Below are 26574 nucleotides of genomic sequence, written 5' to 3'. Positions count from 1 at the left end.
GCCTATTTATTTAGTAAATGACAATAAGTTTACAATGAAAAAACATAACTGACATCAGCAAAACTAACAACCCCTCTTTGCAGACAATTTAACTTACTAGTAATGACAAATTCCAATAATATTAGAATGGTTGTCATTCACACTGCAGAATCAGCTGCCTGTTGATAGAGTGAATGACTGTGAAATGTGATCCAGTGCTCCATTCATTGACATTTTAAGATTTCAGATGAAAAGAGTATTGAATGCACGTTGGTAAGGTAGTTGTGGGTTTGGAAGACTAGTGCTGAAATTTTCACTTATTCTGAAAGATTCAGCAACAAGGGGTGGGAGTGTTTGTGCCAGTATAGGTGAGCTACCATTAAACTATGGGTTAAGTAAGGGTGTGGACTTAGTAGTGCCTGCATGCCAATGCAGATGTGCATGTATCATGAGCTGTCTTATGCAGCAGTAGTTCTACAGAAAGGGTGTTTTCTAAGGTAAGTTGCAGTGTAAGGTTAGGAGGCTGAGGCAGTGGTATGGTTAGGGTCAGTAGGCATCAGTAATTTGGGCAGGGGTATATTTATATGTTTTATTGACAAATTCTTCCTACTAGTAGGACAGCTGGTAACCATTTATTTCTTAGTTTGAGGGTTTCAGGGCCTGCTGTCCATTTGAATAGATGGAAAAGCCTACACTACTACAAATTTAACTTATTGGATCTTACATGTGGTATTTTAATAAATACATAATTATGATTAGTCCTACTAAATGAGAAAAATACATATGACAACCTTTGAGCTAATGCAGTTATTTCATTACCGTATTTCACTGACTGCATGTAACAATGTAGCCATGGTGGTGCAGTGGTAGCATTGTTGCCTCACAGCACAGCAAGAGGTTCTCCCATTCGATTCTCGGCTGGAGCACCTTCTGTGTGGAGTCTGCATGTCCTCCATGTTGTCAAGTGATGTTTGAAAGACATGTGTAAATGGGTGTGCCTTCGATGAAGGTTGGGCGTCGGGCTGGCATCTTGGCACCATAAAAATCTACTGATAATCATTAGCGGACTGGAGTTCCACTGTGGCGACCCCTAACTGGGAAAAGCCACAAGAAGAACTGACTGCATTTAACAACTCATACAATGCATGTGGCATGGAAGCATATTATGAGACACATATGTCCATTCAAACAAATGGAATGTAGAGCTAAACTATTTGATTTTACTGTTGCTTTGGGGAAGAAGACAACACTTGCACCAAGCATTTTACTACTTGTTTTTACTATCAAGGAAACTGTAATTATATACTCTTTGAAACTTGTTTAGTAATTTCTAATATTTCTGCTCTGAGTGATATATATTTTAAAGAGAATGGTTTAAATGCTTTCAACTTTAATACTATGACTTGCACACTGAGATTTAATTACAATGTTGCAATTGTTTGGTTGTATATACTGAATTCTCAGCTAAGACTATCTCACAGTATACCTCCATTAACACCTTGTTCATATAGCCTGTTACCAAACCATGTATCTACCCAATTCATAAAAGAATATACATTTTTGACATCCTGTTATAAGTAACAGATTCCATAATGGTCTGCCTCTGAACAGGAAATTGTACAGAAACTAGCTGCTACAGACAGGCAGTTATTGATGTATTGTTAATGTGATAGAAATGACAAACCCATGCATGAGTAAAGTGCCTAATTTGTAAAACATTTGTGTGTTAAAATCAAATTACTCCTCCTAAACTTGTGGCTTACTGAGAGCTATTCTAGCACCCTCAGTCTTTCACTGTATTTTTAAATCTTTCACATCTATGTTTTGACTGGAAAATGTTTTTGTGTAGTCTTTCCAAATGTTATTGTTTGGAGCTGATTTCAGTTATATAGAGCTCCAAAATATTCAAGTAAATGTCATTATCAATGTATTTAACAACAGTCCAAATGCCTCTAGATGCCTGCATATAGTTGTGTGCAGCAAATCCCATAAAATTGCCTAGCATTTTTTGTTAATATTATCAATACTTATATCCTTAGCTACGCCTTGACCTTATAGGTTCATAGGTTGGTACTAGGCTATCGGCCCTAGGGCCTATACAAGCCTAGCCATAACATTTCCCTGGCTATTTCTTCCCACACTATTTACTTGCCTGGACCCCTGTCTAGCAGGGCGACTGACGTGATCCCCGGGGTGAATTTCCTTTCTCCCATTCAATCATCAAGGTTCCTTTTGAAGAAGGCCAAAGAGGTGATCTGCTTGACATGTATGGGCAGTCTATTCCAGAGTCTGGGGAGTCTCTGGGTCAGGAACCTATCCCTCCAGCATGTTTTGTTTATTGTGATGACAAGGTTTAGATCTCTGGAGTGTGTGGCTCTGAGGGATTGGGATTTCTTTAAGTGAAGCATGTCCAACAGCTTTAGGTTTGACATGGCCTTGTATGTTAAGCAGAGATTGCCTCGGAGTAGACAATATGCGACAGAGTAAAGCTGGAGTTTTTTAAGGCAGCCAGCATAGGGCATCTGCTTTAGGCCTGTGATTCTTTTAGTGAGGTATTTCTGCAGCCTTTCCAGTTGTTGCAGATGTCTTGAGAGGTACATACCAAATGGGATGTTGTATTCTATAATGGGTCTAACGAGGGATGAGTACAGTGGGACAATGACCTCCTTTTTTTGGATGAAAAGCCCTTAGTGATGAGGTGTGCCACACAGAAGTTAAGTTTGTGTTAACTGCACTGACAGCATATATGATTGATCGCATATGCATATTTCCTTTCTCAAACTGTAGGACTCTGCATTTACTTTTGCTGTAATAAACATTAATATGCATTACATGCATTTAAATATTTCTGCATTTTCTCCTCCTGTACTTCATCTGTGACAATGCATCCTATATTACTGTCATTGGCACATTTACTCATGTATAACATCTCTCCTCTCTAGAGATATATATGTATATTTAAAAAGGAAGGTCCCCAAGGTGTACCCTCAGGATCTACTCTGTTTATAGCCTTTGCATTTGCAAACATATTTATAATTCTGACTTGACATTTCCTGTTGTAGAGCCAGTTTACCACTCATGTTATACTATAAAAATTAATAGCCATATCCTTCACAATTAATAATATTTCCTTGTGTGGCACAGAATCAATGCTTTAGCTAGTTGCAAATATTTAACTCCTACTGATAAGTTTGTCAGGTAATAGAATGAGGTATAGACTGAAAAAGTGCAGGAGTCTACTAGCAATATTGGTTCAAATGGTACTACAGAATGCATTGATGAAATAGGAAGACCCTCTGTGGTGCACTACAAAGAGAGAACTCTCTGAACTGCCCATGCCCCTCTCTAAACCTGAATAACAGCTATACCTTTCAATTGTCCAGAAATGTATAGAATGTCCTCATGTTATTGATATTTTCTTCCCAAAATGTGTGGTTTCCAAGCAAATAATTGAGTATTGATGTCAGCAAATAATTACATACATTTCAGTTTCAGATATATCATTCATAAATGTATGCTAATGTAAAACTTGTTTTAGCAACTATCTTAGTTTATAATAATCATATTACAATTACTGTAGCAGCCATTTATATACCTCCTGGTGACAACATTCCCCTTCTCAAACATATTCTCTCCTGGCTTAGACAACACATACATAATGAAATCGTCCTTCTAGGGGATGTCAATATAAATTGGCTATCCTTCTGCTCACCAAACTCTACCTTATGTATTAACTTGCTCAGCTTATCTACACACTTACCCATGCTAATAAATCTCACAACTCTGGCTCACTTATTGACTGGATATTAGTCTCAGAACTAAATAAATATCACAACCTCAAAATTTTAACGACTCCCTAAGCAATCATTCCTCAATAAAAGTTCTAAGATTCCCTTCACATTTCTCTAAATCGCACAGATACATTGAATGTTGCAAACTATCAGACTTTCACCCAGAAACCTTTAATACCCTCCTTGCCAAAATAAACTGGTCTTTTCTTACCCAACTCCCTCTAGACAAAGCTGTACATTTATTCAACTTAACCTTCCTAAATATTTTTAACTCATTGGCACCCCCGCGCACAGTACATTTCAAAACTAACACATCCCCCTGGTTAACTAATGCTACCTAAACCTTGATGATAAGTTTGGAACCTGTATTATATGCACACATGCATGAGAAGATAAACTACCTGCATACTGTCAATGTGTTACCTATCCACTCAGTGCATTAGACAAATATGCAAACTTTACTCAAACCCAAACGAACAAAGGGCATGGCACAGTCATCATCATTTGCATTGGGTGTGGTGGGGGCAATAGGCCAAGGTTGAAGTAGAAAATATCTCAGAGACACTAACAGGATAAGTATCCCAATTAACATTAAGGTTTTCCTACCTTGCATATGTGTGGCAATTTTTGTGAAATGTATGTGGGACTGCATGAACACAATCAACCTCTGTGCTAGCACTATGTGTCGATGTGGACACATCAATCACTGACAGAGTTGTGAAAGTAGTGCCATTATGGGAGTGAGATCTGGCACAGCCCTGTCGTCTAACACAAGAAGATGTTTTGGCTCTACAGACATGTAGATGCCAGCCTTCCCCTAGCAGATTTTCCATCACAGACAATGTCTGATCCAGCATGTCAGTCATCCTATCCAATGAGTCACCCACATGGATGAGGCAGTAATGCAATAGAAAATGATAACACAAAATTATGATGTAACCATACTAACTTGGAAATCACAGCAAGAACTCACATATGTGCTGTATATTGCATGCATATCTGAATTTCTTCTTACTGAAATTGGTACACCTTGTTTGCTATAGCATAGACTAGATCCAGGCCTGCTGAATCTAGCTTTGTTTGTATAACTTGAGCACTAATCCAGGCATTATTTAAAGTATTCAGTTGTATTTATTACTGCTTGGTAGTAACTTGATTAAAGTGTAGCTATCATTCTAAGTCTTTTGGATTAAGCACTTGGGCTTCAGACCAGTTGTTCTACATTAGGAAGGTTTGTGGCATGCACTGTGGTGGCAGGCCAGGTAGCTTTCATCCTTCTAAGTTGGGAACTGCTGATTGAGAGCTCAGTGTCTGTTATTCTTAAAGTGTATTAGCTCTGGTTTAAGCACTTGGGCTTCAGGCCAGTTATTTTACATTAAGAAGGTTCGTGGTCTGCACTCTTGTGGGAGGAGAGGCTGGACTCTGCCCTTCTGAGCTGGGAATTTCTGGTTAGAAGTTTATAGTGCCTGAATATTTGAACTGTATCTTACTGAAATTGATACACCTTGTTTGCTGTAGCATAGACTAGATCCAGGCCTGCTGAATCTAGCTTTGTTTGTATGCTTGTTATTTCCCTGGAATGCTAATTCCACCTAAAACGCGGCTTCTCAGCACTTCTGTGGATCCCTAGTGATATCTGCATTGCTTACTGTACTTATTTCCTTGCTTCACTTGAAAGAAAGTTACTGTTTGTCATTTTTGCATTTAAGTTACCTGTAACACATTGCACTTGTTACCTGGCACTTGCTCACTAAAGCAATTATAAGTCAGCACTAAAAATTAAAAGCACTACACCCTCGCTCCCCATTGGCCCTTGTTTTCAATTATAAAGGAATTCCCAATATTATTCTAGCATGTCCAAAGGTCAGTTGTCAATCTCCTCTCCGGTCCAGCTGGTGAATATGGGAATCTTGAGGCAATGTTACAACTGCCTCATGTACACAGACAACCCTCTCCTCCTCCCAACAAATTCCAACACATGTGAGAGATGCAACCATATAGCCAAACTGGAGGCTAAGCTCTCTCAACTCAGTACTGGCATAACCAGTCAGGAGGAGAAGGAAACCACACTCACTACAATTCCAGTCTCACATAGACCTACCACGACAGCAAACCAAACACATAATCACACAAAAACATACTCGAGGCTCTAAATAAAGATCTGCCTAAGCAGCAGACACCTCCAAAGCAGACACCCAAGCAACCGCTACTCCAAAACAAAACACGTGCAACACATATCTCACAAAGCCAGTGTGCCGAACAGTCACAGCCCTTAAGGCTAAACAACACACCTGATACACTTGTAATAGGTGACTCTATCGTCAGGCACACTGACGTCCCGCTCACCAGGCTGAACAAGGAGAAGGTCACGGTGAGCAGTCTGTCTGGCGCTAGGATCCGCCACATAACACAAGCACTCAGGTCACTCCAAGGCAAGTACAAATATGACTCAGTCATTGTCCATGCTGGTGTGAATGACCTGAGACGTACCTCCTGGACTACATGAAAAGAGACATAGAGGAGCTCTCTGAGCATGTAGCCCAGGCTGGTTTGACCCTGACCTTGAGTAGCATCTTACCCTCACCAAAAATGATGCCACAATATGAAGACAAGATGATCAATTTCAACAATTGGCTTAAGTATTGGTGTCATTCAAAGGGGATCCAATGCCTGTCAGCTTGGGATGATATGCATGACAAGCCACGATGCTTTGCTAGGGACGGCTTGCACCTGTCACCCCTGGGCTTTCGGATATTGGCAAAGGCTCTTGCTATCCCCATAGTGCCTTTTTAGGCAAGGCTCAAAAGACAAACCCACCTCCATAGGTATCACAAGGGATAAGAAACTAAGAGTAATGCTACTCAACGCTAGAAGTCTAAACCTCAAGATGCATGCACTCGAAACTCTCCTTAGCATGGAGAACATCGATATCTGTGCAGTAACAGAAACCTGGTTCAGGGCTCCCGAGAGCACCGCAGCACTACCAGGTTATACCTCATACCATGCTTTTCGGCCCCAAAACTTGGACCGAACCACAAAAGGAAGGGGAGTATTGATATTCATCAAAGATACCCACACCTCCAGGTTGGTGGCAAAGCACGAAGCATCAGAGACTATCCATGTGCAACTAACAGTGGGTAAAACTGCCTTCCAGTTTATAGCCTGCTACAGACCACCCTCCCAAACCTAGGAACCCCACTCGGCCTTCCTAAGAACACTGGAAAATATGAAGGTCTCTCCGAACACCATTATATTGGGCGACTTCAACTACCCAAACATAGACAGGGAGCATTACTCTAGCTCCAACACCCTTCCCCAAAGGTTCCTGGAATTCATAAACTCAAATGCTATGGAACAACTTGTTGCCACTCCCACAAGAGGGGAAAACATACTGGACCTGATCATCACCAACATGGGGACTCTATGCTCCAGACCAGAAGTGTATCCCTCACTGGTAAGATCAGACCATAAACTGATCTCACTGGATATTCACATCCCGACCCCACCCCCTGCACAGAAAACCACAGTGAAAAACTTCTCTAAAGCAAATTTCACACTCCTCAAAACCGAGGTGTAATCCTTCAAAGCCCCCGGGCCTGTGGAAAATATGGCCCAGACCGCAGAATCCTTTATAAATGCATTCTATGAACACCTTCAGGAATGCATGGATCATGCAATCCCAAATAAAACCAAGACCCAATCCTCCAAAGGCAGACGACCTGTCTGGTGGACCCCAGCCATAAACAAACTATACAACAGAAGGAGGAAGCTACTACATGATAGAGCAAAATCCCAAAAAGGGAAGGCATCTCTGATCAGTATTAGCAAAAACTAAGGGCACTCATAAAATCGTCAAAGGCCAGCTTCGAGAGAAAAATTGCACAGGACACTAAAGATAATCACAAGGCTTTCTTTAGTTATGTTAGGAACCTGGGTGGGAATTCACAGATATGCTCAGAATTAGTCCAAAATAAGACAAAGTACACTGGTCCGACAGACATTGCGAACATCCTAGCTGTCAGGTTCAGCGCAAACTTCCCCACCAAAGGGCAAATATCTATCCCAGCAGAGTGCTGCCCCCGACATCTCAGATGCTCAGGTGGGAGCCACCCTCTCCAAAGCAAAAAACACAGCATCAATGGGACCAGACTGTGTCCCAGGCTGCGCCCTACACGAACTCCAAGAAGAGCTAAACCCAAACATAAAACTACTGTTCAATCTCAGCCTTACTACAGGATATGTACCCAAAGAGTGGAGTACAGCAACAGTGGTCCCTCTCCACAAAGGTGGTGCCTCAACGGACCCTGGAAACTATCGCCCCATAAGCCTGACTAGCTTGGTCTGCATAGCTATGGAAAGGATCATCATGGACCTCATAAATAAAGATATTGGGGACCTACAGACACTGGATCCTACCCAGTTTGGCTTTGTTAAGGGCAGATCCTGCCTCTTAAACCTGGTTGACTTCTTTGAAACAGTCACCAAGGCCATTGACGAAGGGAAGGTGGTCCACACAGCCTATCTGGACCTCGCATAAGCCTTCGATACAATACCCCACTCAGGCATTATAGATAAGCTCACCAGCTTAAATATAAACCCCTATGTCACTAGATGGATTGCAAACTGGCTCAAGGACAGAACCCACATGGTTAGAATTGCTGGAGCCATGTCAGACTCCAAACCAGTTACAAGTGGCATCCCACAAGGCTCAGTCCTAGGACATCTCTTGTTTGGTATATATTTCTCGGAGGTACAGGCCAACACGGAAGGACTGTGGCTGACCAAGTTCGCAGATGACTGCAAACTGGGTGCCATAATCGACTCTCCAGCCGACACAAGCATCCTCCAAAAGGGCCTCATAGAAACAGACAACTGGTGCCAGAGCCATGGCCTCAAGCTAAACACCAAAAAGTGTATAGTCATCCCCTTTGGCAAAAACAAAGTGCCCACAAATTACCACATAGGTGGTAATCCATTAAGTACAGAAGAAGTCATTAGGGACCTGGGGACCCAAGTTGATAGCAATCTCTCATTTGACAACCACGTGGCCAAAGTGGTTAGAAAAACATTTTATATAGCCCACCTAATCATGAAGGGATGCACATCTAGATTAGGGGAGGTCATCGTGCCTCTTTACTCATCCCTCATCAGGCCCATAATCGAGTACAATGCCCCTTTTGGGATGTACCTTACCAAACACCTGCAGTAACTGGAAAGACCCCAAAAGTACCTCACCAAGAGGATCAAAGGGCTCAAACAGATGCCATATGCTGCCCGGTTAAAGAAACTCCAGCTCTACTCAGTGGCATACCGCCTGCTCAGAGGTGACCTGTGCCTGACGTATAAGGCCATGTCCAACCCAGAATTAAGGGACATGCTGCACCTCAAAAAATCCAAATCCCATCGAGCTACACGCTTGAGAGACTTGAACCTCAGCACTGAAATAAATAGGACATGCTGGAGGGACAGATTCATAACCCAGAGGCTCCCTTCACTATGGAATAAAATCCCAGTCCAGGTTAGGTAGAGTCCCTCATTGACTCTCTTCAAGAGGAATCTTGACGAGTGGATGGGAGATCATAGGTTTACCCCGGGTATCACTTCTGTGTCACTGTTAGACAGAGGCACAGTATACTAACCTCGAAAAAGGGCATAGCAAAATTAATTTAAAATGGGTGGCGAAAGCCAAACATACTCTGGCTAGGCTTATAAATGCCCTAGGGCAGATAGCCTAGTATGAACCTATGAACCTATGAATCTATGAACCAGCAGTGGATTTTTTTTAACTGGACAAATATCAAAACTGAATTTTAAAATACATTCCAAATATGAACATGTAAGTAGGCTGTGAAGAGAACAAACATAACTTATGAAATAGTGCAGAAATTTTTAGAAAAATCTCCTCCAAGTAACTAGCAATTATAGTCTGTCTGTATCCAATCATTCTACCCTCCTTCTGTTTCCGTACTTACATCATTACCTTTAGATAAAGTTGATTCAGCCCTCTGAACACGGTGAAACTTTTAGAAGAATCTCCTCCAAGTAACCAGCAATTATAGTCTGTCTGTATCCAATCATTCTACCCTTCTTTTGTTTCCATAGTTACACCATTTATTTATTTATTTATTTCCAGTTTGATAACCGGGGAAGTCCACTGGGCTCAAGGGCCCATTTTCAGTGGAGGCCCGGGGAGAAAAGCTCCAATCATAAACATATGACCATTACCTTTATATAGTGTAGATTCAGCCCTCTGAACACTGTGAAGATGTATATGAGGTGCAAATCATGAACATTCCTGAATACCAAAAAAAAAAATTAATACTTTGTGTAGGGGAAGTAAACATGGTGTAAGTAGCTACATAATTGCATGAACTGGACAGCAGAGAGATACAATGAGAAGTACTATTTGCTAATGACTTGTAAGTGTTACTGATTGCTCTGACTATAAAAACAAGCAATACAGAAATGAGTCTTCTCTCTGACATGTGTGTATCATGCAGAGTAGACTTAAAAAAAGTGTAATCACCATGATACTGATGAGAGCAACCTTAATTACACTGATATACTTGTACTAAGAGTACACTGGCTACCCACTGCATAAAATCTGACTAAAATGCTGATCAGCAATTTTAGAAACTAAAACAAAGATGCAAATAAATGGTTATGACTTTGCATGTCTGCAATTAAGCTGAAGGGAGGGGAAGATGCTCAGAAAATAAAGAAAAAAAATAGCTGGCAGTGTTGGCATGCTGACATTATTATGGTTTAGACTAGTATTAGAGTAAAGTGTTGGTCAATATCACATTGATCTTGACATGTTTAAGCAAATGAGAAAGGAGAATTTTTACACTCCTGTGTTGATGGGAAATATGGATAAGAAACACAACTGAGCATTTGTGCTGTTATTGCATTGAGTTGAATGTTCAATTCCAGATAGTCTGCTGTCTGACCATATGATCAAGTTATACAATGCAAGGAACTAGAAAACTTCACAATCCTACCTTTTGATTTTTATTACCCTATATGTGTTACTACTGAAAATTGTTTATTGTGTTTTTTATTTTACTGTGCTCCTCTTTTACACATGCCTTGGCACAGCGCACTCTTGAGTTGCAGCATTTCATATCAGTGAATGACAGTTCACTGCTCAAGGTACAAACTGAGAAATTGAATCTGTCCTGCTATCAGTAGTGCATTTCACAGTAGCACGGGTGTGCTTTGCTACAGCATCCTGAACAGCAGTAAGAGAAGAAATTCTACATTGCATCTAAGTATCATTGTAGCACATGGGGGAAAGGAAATTATTTTAAAGGAACATGAAAGAGGATGCAGGATTTGAATAAGATGTACAAATGCAGTTTGTCTTTTGTTGTGTGGAATATAAATTGTTATATATCTTTTTTTTTGCCTGTGAAATTTCAGCACTGCTTAGGAGAGCACAAACAGGGCTCAGAGTTGAAGGAAAAGAGGGAACAATTTCATTTCTGTAATTTTGCCACCACTGCACAGTATTACTAAACAGTGAGTGATGTACACATGCAGTGCTGCTGTTTCTGTGGCAGAAGCTGTAAATGCAGTGACTTTGGCTCCCTAAAAGAGTTGCTCAGGGGTTCAAGTCCATATAATGTGAAGGAATTCCTGCAGTTATTACTCCTGATGTATGACTTAATTTAATCAGAACTTCATATGAATTTTTTTCTGAATTTTGCCATGTGAATGTGTACATTGTTGAGCAACACATAATCAAGCTTACATGCTTAAGGAAACAAGTGAACATTTTCATTTAGGCAGCCTTCTGTAGGGCAAGTGGGCTTAGCAGCAATGTATGGATGATGGCACTATGGGCAGTGCCAAGTGTAGAACATCTAGGTACTGTATAACTGTCTCTGTGGCACAAGGTGTAAGTGCATTGACTTCAGAGACAAAACACAGCTCAGCCTGATTATAAACCCTGTTCAGACTTCTTTTTACAAAGTATGTCAGAATGTAATTTCTAACAGCAATAAGTACAAACAAGCACAACAAGTACAAATATGACTCAGTCATTGTCCATGTTGGTGTGAATGACCTGAGACCTACCTCCCTGGACTACATGAAAAGAGACATGGAGGAGCTCTCTGATCTTGTAATCCAGGCAGGTATTACCCTAGCCCTGAGAAGCATCCTACCTTAACCCAGAATGATATCGCAGTACAAGGACAAAATGATTAACTTCAACAATTGGCTAAGTTTCTGGTGTCTTCTAAGGGGAATCAGTATCTGTCTGCCTGGGACGACATGATCAACAGACCTCGATGCTTTGCCAGAGATGGCCTGCATCTGTTACCCCTGGGATTCCAGATACTGGGTAAGGCTCTTGCCCCCCTATAGTGCCCTTTTTAGGCAGTGTTCCAAAGACCAAACTTCCACCCTAACAACTACAAAGAAATGCAATCTGAGGGTCATGCTGCTCAATGCTAGAAGTCTAAATCTCAAGATGCACTCTCTCAAAGCTCTCCTCAAAATGGAGAATGTCGACATCTGTGCTGTAATGGAGACCTGATTTAAAGAGGCAGAAAGCACCCCTGCACTCTCAGGCTACAACTCATATTCCATACCTTTTGGCACCAGAATATGGCCGGAAGCTCCAAAGGTGGTGGTGTCTCCATATTCTTAAAGGATCTGCACACCTCTAGACTGGTAGATACTTCAGGTACAACTAACAACTAGCCTGCTACAGAATCCCAAACATGTCCCTAGACTCTCAATCCAAGTTCCTAAGCACCCTAGAATCTATCAAGTTCCAACCCAATACTCTCATACTGGGTGACTTCAACTACCCTTCCATCAACTGGGAAAACTATTCAAGTACAAATATACAAGGCCAACGCTTTCTGGAATTTATCAGTTTCAATGCCCTGGACCAGCTGATTCTGACTCCCATTAGAGGAAGCAACATCCTCAACCTGGTTATCACCAACATGGGAGACCATTGCTCCACACCTATAGTCAATTCTTCCCTGGTTAAATCTGACCACAAACTGATCACCATGGAAATTCCCATCACATCTACACCCCCTGCTAAGGTGACCACCCTGAAAAACCTCTCTAAAGCCAACTTTGGGCTCCTAAAAACAGAGGTGACTAACTTCTCAGCACCCATGCCAATGGAAAATAGCTGCATGACTGCCAAATCATACACCAATGCATTGTATGAGCATGTACACAAATGCATGGAACTTGGCATACCAAATAATACTAAGACGCTTTCCTCCAAAAAAAGGAAGCCAGTCTGCTGGTCCCCAGCCATCAATAAACTACAACAGAAGGAAGAAACTGTTGCAGAAAAAAATGAAGTCACACGACTGGAAAACCTTCCTTATCAGTCTCAACAAAAAGCTGAGATACCTTATCAAATCCTCTAAAGCCAGCTATGAAGGCAGAATTGTGGCTGACACCAAAAGCAGCCACAAAGCCTTCTATAACTATATCAAAAACCTCCAAGGCAATACCCAGATTTGCTCTGAGTTATTGCATGATGGCACCTTCTATACTGAGCTGACAGATATAGCCAACATACTGGCTGACAGATTATGTGCCAACTTTACCCCCCAGGGCCTTATCACAGAACCAGAAGAAAGCCTGGTACCCACCACTTCTGTGGCACAGGTAAAAGTTGCATTGCCCAAAACCAGGAATACAGCATCCATGGGACCTGATAATATCCTTGGCTGCATCCTACATGACCTACAAAATTAACTGGCACCACATCTGTGTGCTCTGTTCAATCACAGCCTTACCTCAGGCTATGTCCCTAATGAATGGCACATTGCTACAGTTATCCTGCTCCATAAAGGGGGAGCAACTACAGACCCTGGGAACTATCACCGCATTAGGCTGACGAGTCTGATATGCAAAGCTATGAAGCGCATCATCATGGACCTGCTTACAGATATAGGCAATCTCCAAACACTTCACCCCACACAGTTTGGCTTTGCCAAGGGGAGATCTTGCCTGCTGAACCTGGTTGACTTCTTCGAGGCAGTCACCAAGGCTTTGGATGAGGGTAAGGCAGTGCATACAGCCTAACTCAACCTGGCCAAAACCTTTGATACCATTCCCTACTCAGGTATCATTGATAAACTCACCAAACTAGGCATCAATCCTTACATCACTAGGTGGGTTGCAAACTGGCTCACCAACAGGACCCACAGAATGAAAGTTGTGGATTCCAAGTCAGGCTGTTGACCAGTCATGAGTGGAGTCCCACAGGGCTTGGTTCTGGGCCATCTCCTGTTTGGCATCTATTTCTCAGAAGTCCAGGCCAACACAGAAGGACTCTGGCTGACCACGTTTGCTGATGACGGCAAGCTAGGACTCATTATCAACTCCCCAAGTGATATAGACATCCTACAAATGGGCCTCGCTGAGTCCAATGACTGGTGTTGGAACCATGGCCTGAAGCTTAACACTACAAAAATGTGTTATCATCCCCTTTGGAAAAAACTCAGTTCCCATGAATTACCATGTTGATGGGACCCCACTAAACACTGAAGGGGCCATAAAAGATCTGGGCATCCAGGTCGACAGCCACCTCACCTTCAACCACCACATTGCCACTATGGTCAGAAAGTCCTTGCACATGGCACATCTTATAACTATAGGTTTCACATCCAAGAAGAAAGAGGTCATTATCCCTCTCTACTCATCCCTCATTAGATCAGTCTTCATCTTCTTTCGGCTGTTCCTGTTAGGGATCGCCACAGAGAATCATCTGTTTTCATTTCTTCCTGTCCTCTGCATCTTGCTGTGTCACACCAACCACCAGCATGTCCTCTCTCGCCACATCCATAAACGTTATCTGAGGCCTTTCTCTTTTCCTGTTACCTGGTAGCTTCATCCTTAGCATCTTTTTCCCAATATACTCAGTATCCCTCCTCATCACATGTCCAAACCAACATAATCTTGCCTCTCTGGCTTTGTCTCCAAACCTTCCAACCTGGGCTGACCTTCTAATATACTTTTCCATAATCCTGTCCACCCTTGTCACACCCAGCACAAATCTTAACATCCTTAACTCTGCCATATCCACCTCTAACTCCTGCCTTTTTGTCAGTGCCACTGTCTCCAATCCATATAACATAGCTGGTCTCACTACCCTCTTGTAGACCTTCCCTTTCACTCTTACTGGTACTCGTCTGTCACAAATCACTCCTGACACTCTTCTCCACCCACTCCATCCTGCCTGTACTCTCTTCTTCACCTCTCTTCCATACTCACCATTACTCTGAACTATTGACCCCAAGTATTTAAACTCATCCACCTTCGTCATCTCTACTCCTTGCATCGTCACCATTCCTCTATCCTCCCTCACATTCACACACATATATTCTGTCTTAGTTCTGCTGACCCTCATTCCTCTTCTCTCTAGAACATATATCTATCTCTCCAGGGTCTCCTCCACCTATTTCCTACTCTTACTACAGATCACAATGTCATCTGCAAACATCATAGTCCATGGGGACTCCTGTCTGATCTCGTCTGTCAACCTGTCCATCACCATTGCAAATAAGAAAGGGCTCAGAGATGATCCTTGATGTAATCCCATGTCCACCTTAATTGCAACCGTCACTCCCACTGCAGACCTCACCACTGTCACACTACCCTCGTACATATCCTGTACCACTCTTACATACTTCTCTGACACTCCCGACTTCCTCATATAATACCACAACTCCTCTCTAGGTACCCTGTCATATGCTTTTTCTAAGCCTATAAAAACACAATGCAACTCCTTATGACCTTCCATGTACTTCTCCATCAACAATCTCAGAACAAACATTGCATCTGTAGTGCTATTTCCCAGCATGAAACCATACTGCTGAACACTAATCATCATGTCCATTCTTAACCTAGCTTCCACGACTCTTTGCCATAACTTCATGCTGTGACTGATCAGTGTAACCCCTCTGTAGTTACTACAGCTCTGCACATCATCCTTATTCTTAAAAATCGGTACCAAAACACTTTTTCTCCATTCCTCAGGCATTCTCTCACTTTCCAAGATTTCATTAAACAATCTGGTTAAAAACTCCACTGCCATTTCACCTAAACACCTCCATGCTTCCACAGGTATGTCATTTGGACCAACAGCCTTTCCATTCTTCAACCTCTTCGTAGCTATCCTTACTTCCTTCTTGCTAATCCATTGCACTTCATGATTCACTATCCCCACATCATCCAACCTTCTCTCCCTCTCATTCTCTTCATTCTTCAACCCATCAAAGTACTCTTTCCATCTGCTCAACACACTCTCCTCGCTTGTGAGTATGTTTCCCTCATTATCCTTTATCACCTTTACTTGCTGCACATCTTTCCTAGCTTGGTCCCTCTGTCTATCCAATTGGTACAGGTCCTTTTCTCCCTTAGTGTCCAACCTTTCATACAACTCTTCATATGCCTTATTCTTAGCCTTCGCCACCTCTCTCTTTGCCATGCACCTCATCTCCTTATACTCCTGTCTACTTTCTTCATCTCTCTGACAATCCCACTTCTTCTTTGCTAACCTCTTTCTCTGTATACTCTCCTGTACTTCCTCATTCCACCACCATGTCTCCTTGTCGTCCTTCCTCTGTCCAGATGTCATACCAAGCACCTTTCTAGCCGCCTCCATTACTAGCTCTGCTGTAGTTACCCAGCTATTTGGTAACTCTTCACTGCCACCCAGTTCCTGTCTTAACTCATCCCTGAACTCCTCCTCACAATTACCCTTTTTCAATTTCCACCATTTGATCATTGGTGCTGCTCTCACACTCCTCCTCCTCTTCTTGATCGCCAATGTCATCCTACAAACCACCATCCTATGTTGCCTAACTACACTTTCCCTGGTCACCACTTTACAGTCTCCAATCTCCTTCAAGCTGGCCCTCCTACATAAGATATAATCCACCTGTGTGCATCTTCCTCCACTCTTGTATGTCACTGTATGCTCCTCCCTCTTGTTAAAATACGTATTCACCACAGCCATGTCCATCCTATTCACAAAATCCACTACCATTTGACCTTCTTCATTCATTTGCTTAACACCATACCTACCCATCACTTCCACATCCCCTCTATTCCCTTCACCAACATGCCCATTGAAATCTGCTCCAATCACCACTCTCTCACCCTTGGGTACAGTCATCACCATTTCATCCAACTCACTCCAACATTTTTCTTTCTCATCCATTGCACACCCAACTTGTGGAGCATATGCACTAACAACATTCATCATTACACCATTAATTTCCAGCTTCATAAATATCACACTATCTGACACTCTTTTCACCTCCAAAACACTCTTAGCATACTGTTCCTTCAGGATAACTTGTATGCTATTTCTCCTCCCATCCACACAATGATAAAACAATTTGAACCCACCTCCAATACACCTAGCCTTACTCCCCTTCCATCTGGTCTCTTGCACACACAATATACCAACCTTCCTTCTGTCCATCATATTGGCTAGCTCTCTCCCTATACCAGTCATACTGCCAACATTCAAAGTTCTGACCCTCACTACCACAGTCCTAGCCTTTCTCCTCTCTTCCTGCCTTCGCCCATGCCTACCCCTCTTCTCCTCCTTCTGCCAACCTCATTAGATCAGTCATTGAATATAACTCCCCATTTGGCATGTACCTGACCAGACACCTACTACAGCTGGAGAGGCCACAAAAGTACCTCACAAAAAGGATCCTAGGCCATAATTATATGTCCTACATAGACAGACTCAAGAAACTTCAACTGTTCTCAGTCTCTTATCGTCTACTTAGAGGTGATCTACTTGACTTACAAAGCCATGTCTGACCCAGCCCTACTTGAAATGCTACACCTAAAGAAAGCCCAATCCCCCCTTGCCACACACTCTGGAGGACACATCCACATTACCACAATTAACAGAGCATGCTGGAGGGACAGGTTCATCTCCCAAAGACTGCCCATACTCTGGGATAAGCTTCCAATTCATGTCAAGCAGAGCACCTCGCTGGCCCTCTTCAAGAGAAATCTTGATGAGTAGATGGGTAACAGAAAGTTCACCATAGGGATCACTCCAGCTGCTGTACTGGATAGGGGCACTGTGAACTAAAATTGGGTGTCACAGTGCCTGGGCAATTTTTTGGGCTAGGCTTGTAAAGGCTTCAGGGCCAATAGGCTAGTACACACCTATGAACCTATAAGAAGGACCTACTTAGCCTGTGGGAGGATGAGTTTAGGATTGCTGGCATCCATCAGTTGTGTAAGTATACTGACCTATCAGTATTAAATGTTATAGAATGCAGGACACAGCCATGACTGTTATTCAATATGATTTCATGTCTCTTCTTCTCTTCTTCCCTTCTGTATAGCTGCTGAAGACATTGCAGCAAACTGGGAGGCACACCAAGAGAGGTTAAATTGCCTCAGGGAGCCATGAGATACATATGCATCAGGTATTTCTGTATGCCTAAAAAGTACTGCAATTCTGTGCAATATGTTAGTACTGAAATAAATATTTGTATTTCTGATATCACCGCAGTGCAAGTGATTAATGGTATAACAGAGTAAGACCTTCCCATCATACCTGGATGTGGCAAAGATATACAGATGGATAACCATAACTTTCTTTTCTGAAATAACATATTCATGTGATATGCCATGGAGCTAATTATCTCTCTTTTTGTTTCACCCCAGCACCATCTCTCATTTATTTTTCTTTTGTTTGGGTGGGGAATATTTTATATGACTTAAAATGTTCTGTTGTCATGCATTTCTGCTTAGAAAAGCTGACATGCAACACAGAGAGGTAGACCAACCACAGTTGAATGGCCCACCATCTCTCCACAGGTTGTAGCTCTGACACCCAGCACTTTAAGGTCCCAAGCTGTCAATGCTGCCTCAACAACCCATGCCCTACCTGCCCCATCTGCATCAGGTAGCTCTGCCCTGTCAGCTGGTGCACTGGTACCCTCCAGGAGTAGTATTAGTGGAGGTGGGGATTTTGTCATCTACCAAGAGCTGACATAACTGGTGGAGGGCATAATGGAATGAGGCCTCAGTGCTCAAATCAGCTAAGTAGAAAAGGTGCTTCATCACATTGCCAAGACAATGCCAAGTCAAGCAGTGACACAGGAAACTGATAAAAGAGACAGTGATGACAGTTCTGAAGGTGAGGAATAGATTCTCACTATTCTCAGGCTTGATATGGGTATACCACCAATGTCCCCTAACTATCCACAATCATGGCATTCCCTGACCTGTGCATTACCAAACCTGTCTGTCTTGTTTGTCCTGCATGTTTGTGAATGCTTCATCAACTAACATCCCTACCCAACTCTCATATTTCTAAGCACATTCTCCAACATTCCTCTCTCTTTGAAAGTAAAAAAAGTAAAACAATGAGGGGTCTATATTATAATCGCAAAAGATGAAAACCGCAAATATGTAAATGACACATAATGAGCGAATTACCAGAAGAGCAAACCACCAGAACAGTGAAACACAAAATATCGAATGGATTTCCCTAACCAACAGTGCAATGTAAGTATACCTAAACCAACTACAAAACCAATAACAAGACACACTTTTTCAGTTGGGCAAGCCCCCCTGCACCCCACATGTGAGGGGCTGAGCCCCTCACATGCCCCTACTTAAATATACCAACTCAGAGATCGCACTACAGTGGGGAAAAGGGTATATACCCTTATCCCCAGAATTGCCCTGCCGACGAAACAATTCTGTTCAATATTTTGCCTTTTGCTGTTCTAGTGGTTCGTTCTTCTGGTAGTTCACTCATTATGTGTTAACATTTATGTATTCGCGATTTTCGTCTTTTGCGATTCTAATATAAACCCAAAAATGAGTACCTGTCCCACAAAAAATAAAGACCCATACTGTCTATTTCACCTATGTGTCTTGTTGATGCAATTGATCTGGTGCAATTGTTTGTACAACATAATTTTGTTGTCACCTACCCTTGGTGTGGTGATATTCCAAATTCAGCAAATTCTGGCTATACTTCTACATTTGTGTTATGAAGAAATGGATAGCTATAGTTCTCTCACATTACCTTCCTGTAGATTCCTCTATTCTTTCCGCTGTGTTCTCCCCTCTACTTGCCCCTTTTTTTCACCACTTTCCTATCAACCCCCTTTTCACACATTTCATGTGTTTTTGCAAAAAATAAATCACACACAACAAACATAGCCAGAAATAGCCTATAAGAAAGCCTTCACTTTCTGTCCTCAGCCTTTAAACCGATTTTGGCATTGTATACTGATTATCCTTCTAGCAAAAGTGCTTAAACATGCTGCACTATCAGAATACAGAATGAGAGCAGACTAAAGGAAATCATTGGTAACAGTTACTCTAACACTTCTTTGACTATTGGATGTAGTCAAATGCAGCATCCACCGTGGTGTGTTGACATAAATCACACTTTTTCTTACTGTGATGTTGCATTTATATGATATGTTTCATGACACATATCTTACTTTTTATCCAGTTATCATTTGCCAACACATCTGTGACCATAAATAAGATTTAGTAAAACATCTTTATTCTGCTCATGCCTTCATCAGGTTTTGCCTGTCCTACAGCTTCTTGATCCCTAGAATAATCACTTGCTAATATGGAACATGGCTGGTGAATACTGAGGACACACCATAAAGATGTGCATTAATGAACCACAAGACTACTTGTTCATATCTGCCTCTGTCTTCACCCCTTCTCCCTCACACCTTTTGTAATGTTGACTGTGAATTAGGCTGATGTATGTAATGTCATGTTATGGCATTTTCAGTCTGCCCTTACTTTGTTGAACCATAAAACCTTCACCTTCTATTGGCTGAATAAGTTATCAGTGTCCCTTCAAAGGTTTGATTTTGATACCTGTGATATAGGATTTCCTTGGAGAGGTGTAGAGATAATAATTAAGTCAATAAATTCATTTTTTTGGTTCAAATACAGCATTATATAAAAGTCTTGCTGCCTATTTTTTATAAATGTCTCTCTTGTGAATGAGTTCATATGTACCTGTCTAAGCCCCTCATGTTTGATAAATTGTAGTCCACTGCATTTGCACATAGTCTGGCAGTGGTTGTATGTGAAGGTAAATGGAATTTCAGGTATTACTGCAAAATGTGTGAGTGTTTGCCTTACACAGTATTGAAGCCCAATTAACTTGTGATTTTCCTTGAAGCATGTCTTGTATATAGTAGGTATAAAAGATTATTTCAGTAACTATAAATAATTCAATTTGACACAACATATTTATAATTGTATTTCTAGGTATTCTTAGAGTCATGATAAAAAGTTATTATAATAATCACATTCTGACTCTCTTTGTAAGATGATCCACATGATGGAATCAATTTCTGCTTCAAATCTGCTGTTTGTATACCTCAGGGAGCTTACACCTTGTGGCATAGAGAAAGTTAGGATGACAGATGGATTTTCTCCACTAAGTACTGTCCAGAGTTCTGATTGCTATGCATCACTGCTAAGCCTGTTTGCATTGTAGAAGGTAAACTAATTTAAAGGTTTTTAACTTTTTCTTCAGCAGCGATGTCTGTGTGCTTGCAGCATACTGTTGCCCAAATGATGAAGGCAAGCAGAACACTTCATTTTTGAACTGAGACTTGGAGCTAACATGGAAAGTTATAATACAACATGTCGGGCGTATGTATGCAACATGTTAAGATAAAACAGATCTGTTGTACATGTAATTAGAGTCACAGTATTTCCTCTGTAATTTTTATTTGTGCAAAGGTTGGCAGGGAATACCACTGAACACCACTAAACAGTGATACTTCATAGTCCCAGTTGAAAACATCAAAGTATAATCAAGCACTTTGCCAACATCTGCACAAATACATTTCTCAGCATTGCACTTTTTAGGAAGAGATTTGGAAAAGAAATAAGTATTGCTACTAAATTATATTATTTCATTAAATGGAAATTGTTTAATGTACTCATGTAAACTTAGTGACTTGTGTGATTAACTGACCACTTTATTCTGAACTGTTGGGTCTGCACTACAGTATCAAAACTTATGAATGATATACAACCACATACAGCCATGTCACACATAAGTCATCAGTTCTATCCCTTCCTGGAACATTAAGTATTGTTTGGTATTGACAGTCCACATTGTCCATGCATGAGAACTTAACATTGCAAATATCAGTACCCATTATTAAGGTTTAGATCCCATCATCATAACCTGATGATACATGAATGATTCATTGTCCATCCTGTCTTTCACATCTCTGTGTATCTCATCTATACAAGGCAGATAGGTACATGTCACTCTCAGTTCTGCGATATACATTAATGACAGCGTAACTGACATGAGTCTTCAGCATGTATTTATTATTGAGCATAAGATTGCACTTACTCCTTCAGATCAACAAATAAGGATTTGCACAAAACCTTCAGCATCACAATACACAATAATCTCTGACAGACTAAAACGCTATTAACTATACTGCACAGTGAAACAGTCAGACTACTGTGGTGGCACTTATGTTAAGTACTCTATCTTCTACATTGTGTCAGTAAATAGGTTCTAATCTCAAAGCAGTCAACTTGTCAGTGTGTGAATTGAATTGTGTAAATGTGACCTTAACTACTGCTGGTCTAAGTAAAATAGTAACCTGGAATTGCTTTTACACTGTAGGTGATTCTGCATCAATTCCAGAGCATTCTCCTAACATAATCTTCTCTGCAATACAGTGCTGATGTCAGTGTGCATTGTTTTGCTTTCATTCAGAAATTTAGTTACCTTCTTGAAAGAATCCACAGGTTTAATAGACATGACCTGATTTAAATTTGTGGAAGGATTTTAATCGTAGCACTGCTGAGGGTGCCTTCTTTGTCTTTGTCTCTGTAACTGTACATATGTCTATATTCTCCAGGATGAGGAGAGCTTGCAGGGAGTGGAGTTTCTCATTTAAACTCTTGGCAATGAATAGTAACACCTTTAAATTATTTTGAGTTGGTTTACTTATGTTAGGTTTATAGGTTGGCACTGCCTAGAAAAGGCACTATGGGGCAGAAAAGATTTCAGAAAATATTTGAAAATCAAGGGATAAAGGAGCAGACCATCCCTCATAAAGCAGTGTGGTCTGTCGACCGTATCCTTCCAAGCATACAAATATTGTACACACTTTAAGTGAAACCAAAATATCAGCTGAGTGTTAAACTCAGTTATCATCTGTTGGTACAGTGGCATTATCCTTAAAGAGGGTAGAATGCTACTATGCTCATACCAACCTGGGACACTTAGTACAAGACCACTATCATGTCTCTGTTCATATAGTCCAGGAGATACATCTCAGCCCATTCACACCCACATGGACTACAATGGTGTCTTACCGGTACATGCGGTGCAGTATCTTGAGATCATGGATAAGCTGGTGGCTTCTTAACCTTGACAAACAGCTGACTATGACTCCCTCCTTGCTCATCTTGGTGAGGGGAACATCTGTGTGTCTTACAATAGAGTCTCCTGTGACTAAAACTCTGCATTGTGTGGCCATTTTCCTTATGGGCTAACATGCTGAGACACATTGTAATGACACAGTATGCGTCTTGCTGCTCACTGTCTTAGCAGAATGGTCTTGAGGTTGATTAGATCCTTGTTTTGCAACTGACATGTTAGGAAGACAACATTTAGGAGCATCAGCATACATGGGTCTATCTGTCTGGTCCATTCTATATGTAGTGGGTGTAGCATGTGTGTTTCTGACAATCTGTTTGGTGTTGTTTGTTTTGGTAATCAGGAGACTTGCCTCCAGTGACACTGTGTAACTGCATCTGTCACATACCATATCAGTTTACTGTAGAATTAGGTGGCTGTCAGTAAGCAAGAAACAATAGCTTCATTGCCTCAGGATGTCCAAATTCTCCAAGCTAGATGCAGAGATAGTAGGGAAGTGGAAATTCATGCTTATAGATCCCTAATTCATTATTTCATTATTTTTTAACTAGTGGATGGTACAACATGGGTTAATGGCTGGCTACTAGGGTATTACATGCACTTTCAGGAGTGGCTCTTTGTACATATAGGTTGTGGAGAGATTTCTGAGGTAGTCTATTTTAGGGAAAAGTTTAATTCAGGACACTCTTATAGTGTGGCAAGCATGCCAAGCAAATGGTAGCACTGTGAAAATGAGCTCAGAGTAGTGCAAACACGCTGATTTTATAGCAGCACAGAAAACTGTTGAAATAAACAAAATGGCCCTCAGGCCAATCAGCAAACCACACTAATGGCTGACCAAAGTAATTCCCAGGTTGGAAGCACATTCAAGCTACCTCCCACCGCCACTGGAATGTAGCAGACATAATCCCTCCTAATGCAGATTCCCTTCAGCAGGCCAAAAGTGCAAGAATGTAACAATTATGTACCTGCATCAAATAAGAAGTATTGAATTACATAGTAACGCTGCCTGGAAGACTTCTCAAGAATGTAGATCTCAGCAGGCAGCAAAAAATACGATATTAGATCACTACAAAATGCACAAATCAGCAAAATTACAGCAGTAGCACTCTAATATAGTTAATTAAACAGCAAAACTATAAAATAAATCTCTTAATCTTCTAAGGATGGCAAAGGATTAATTCAGGACCCTCTCTGAGTGTGGCATGGATGCCACACCGATGAGAGTGCTGAGAAAATGAGCTCAAAGTTGTGCTAACACAACAACTTTATATCGGCACAGAAATCTAGCAAAATAAACAAAACTGTCTTCTGTCCAGTCACCAAATCAAACTTGAGGCAGACCAAAGTGATTCCTAGCTCAAAAACAGATGCATTTAGTAGGGCCAAAAGTACAGGAGTGCAACAATTGAGTACTAGCAACAAATACAAAGTAGAAATCTATACACAGAAAATTTGAGTATGTAGACTGCACTTCCCCAAAAGCACAAGCAAGAATTTGTTGCTAGTACTCAGTTGCATTCCTGCACTTTTGGCCCTACTAAATGCATCTGTCTTTGAGCTAGGAATCACTTTGGTCTGCCTCAAGTTTGATCTGGTGACTGGACAGAAGACAATTTTGTTTATTTTGCCAGATTTCTGTGCTGATATAAAGTTGGTGCATTAGCACAACTTTGAGCTCATTTTTCTCAGCACTCTCATCGGTGTGGCATCCATGCCACACTCAGAGAGGGTCCTGAATGAATCCTCTGCCATCCTTAGCAGATTAAGAAATTTATTTTACAGTTTTGCTGTTCACTTAACTATATTAGAGTGCTACTGTTGTATTTTTGCTGATTTGTGCATTTTGTAGTGATCGAATATCATATCATTTGCTGACTGCTGAGATCTTCATTTTTGAGAAGCCTTCCAGTGGCATCTCACTCAGTAGAGACTCTCAGGCATTTAAACTAAATTAAATGGACATATCATCAGTTTTTACACTGGCTGACTGAGCATTACCCCCTCCCTTGTATTGTAGCCCAAGGTTCATGGCAGTTGCTGGGTGACCTTCCCACCAGTTTAATACACCACTTTCTTTACTGGGCCTCTTACTCATGGTATGACTTTTTAATGAGTGGTGCACAGCGCTGTACAGGAGTACTTATCATGGTAGCAGAGGGATCATTGTGGATATGCCACTTTGCTTGGGGCTGAACAAGCAGGCCAGCATATATGGCATGTTATGTTACCTGGCAAAAAGCTGTCCAGAATACTTAGGGCTCAAAGGTAGACTAACATTGTTATGAATAAGTTATCTGCACTGTTTATTGTTTGTCATTGTTACTGATTCAGAGATATGGTTATGCCATTATTAGGCTGTGAGTTAATGGGAAAAGTAAGCACTAAGAGACAAACGCTTTAAAGATAGAAGTCATATAATTAACAAGAAAAAAAAAAAGCATCATCAACCAAAAGTTGAGTAACCATTATTATACAAATGTAGAATAAGAAAATTACTCATTAGCATTTCTGGAAATGAATAAGTATGGCATGTTTGGAGATTGGTGGTACCTATATAGACAGAGGGACTACTGAGTAAAGTTTTCTGAAGATCCGTTATGCCAACACCACTTGTGCAATTCTACTTATATAAGGCAATAATTCTGGAATGTTTTTCTAATTATAGATCCGAGCTGAAGTTACCTTATAAAAATCAGGAAGCTATTCCATATTACGTATACATGTAACTCTCATAATAGGACAAATCCTGAGTCATGTGGAATGTGGCGGAGTAGTGGCTGTGTATTGGAACATGCCACATAATTAAGAATTCTATAGTGGGGCATTCATTCAAGTAGTACAGTTCTTAAATGGAAATGATTGTATTCTAATTATTGAATAGCACTGAGGGAGATGTAATGGATAACCTTGAGGAGGGTAAAGTCTTTAGCACTAGCAGAGTGTTTGAATCAAATTTAGAAACCTTATTATGTACCCATTCTAGTTTAGTAGACTGATAAGAGTAGAACCTTTTAAGGTTATCAATGATACATATGAAACTGGGATTTAACATGCACTGGCTAACATCATATCTGCAATCTGAGTCAAGAATTGTTGTGCTCATGGTCAGACTTTAACTCCTTGTCTAATATGGCAACTAGAAGCTTGACTGAGTGAATATATTTAGTGAGAACCTTGTTATTAACTACTGCCCAGAGGATTCTTCTCCCATCAAGCCACGGCCTCTAATTTCCTTTATCCTAGACTCTCCTGTTCATGAGTTTTCTACTTCTATTTCCATAATCAATGCAATTATCTTCTTAAACACTTTTTACTGCATCAAACAACTCTCACCTATATCTTTCTTGCTCTTACCCTGCCCCC

This window comes from Protopterus annectens, chromosome 1.part1, assembly GCF_019279795.1.
Source record: "Protopterus annectens isolate FY-2018-M chromosome 1.part1, PAN1.0, whole genome shotgun sequence".
Taxonomy (NCBI): domain Eukaryota; kingdom Metazoa; phylum Chordata; order Ceratodontiformes; family Protopteridae; genus Protopterus; species Protopterus annectens.
Note: the sequence above shows the minus strand (reverse complement) of the source record.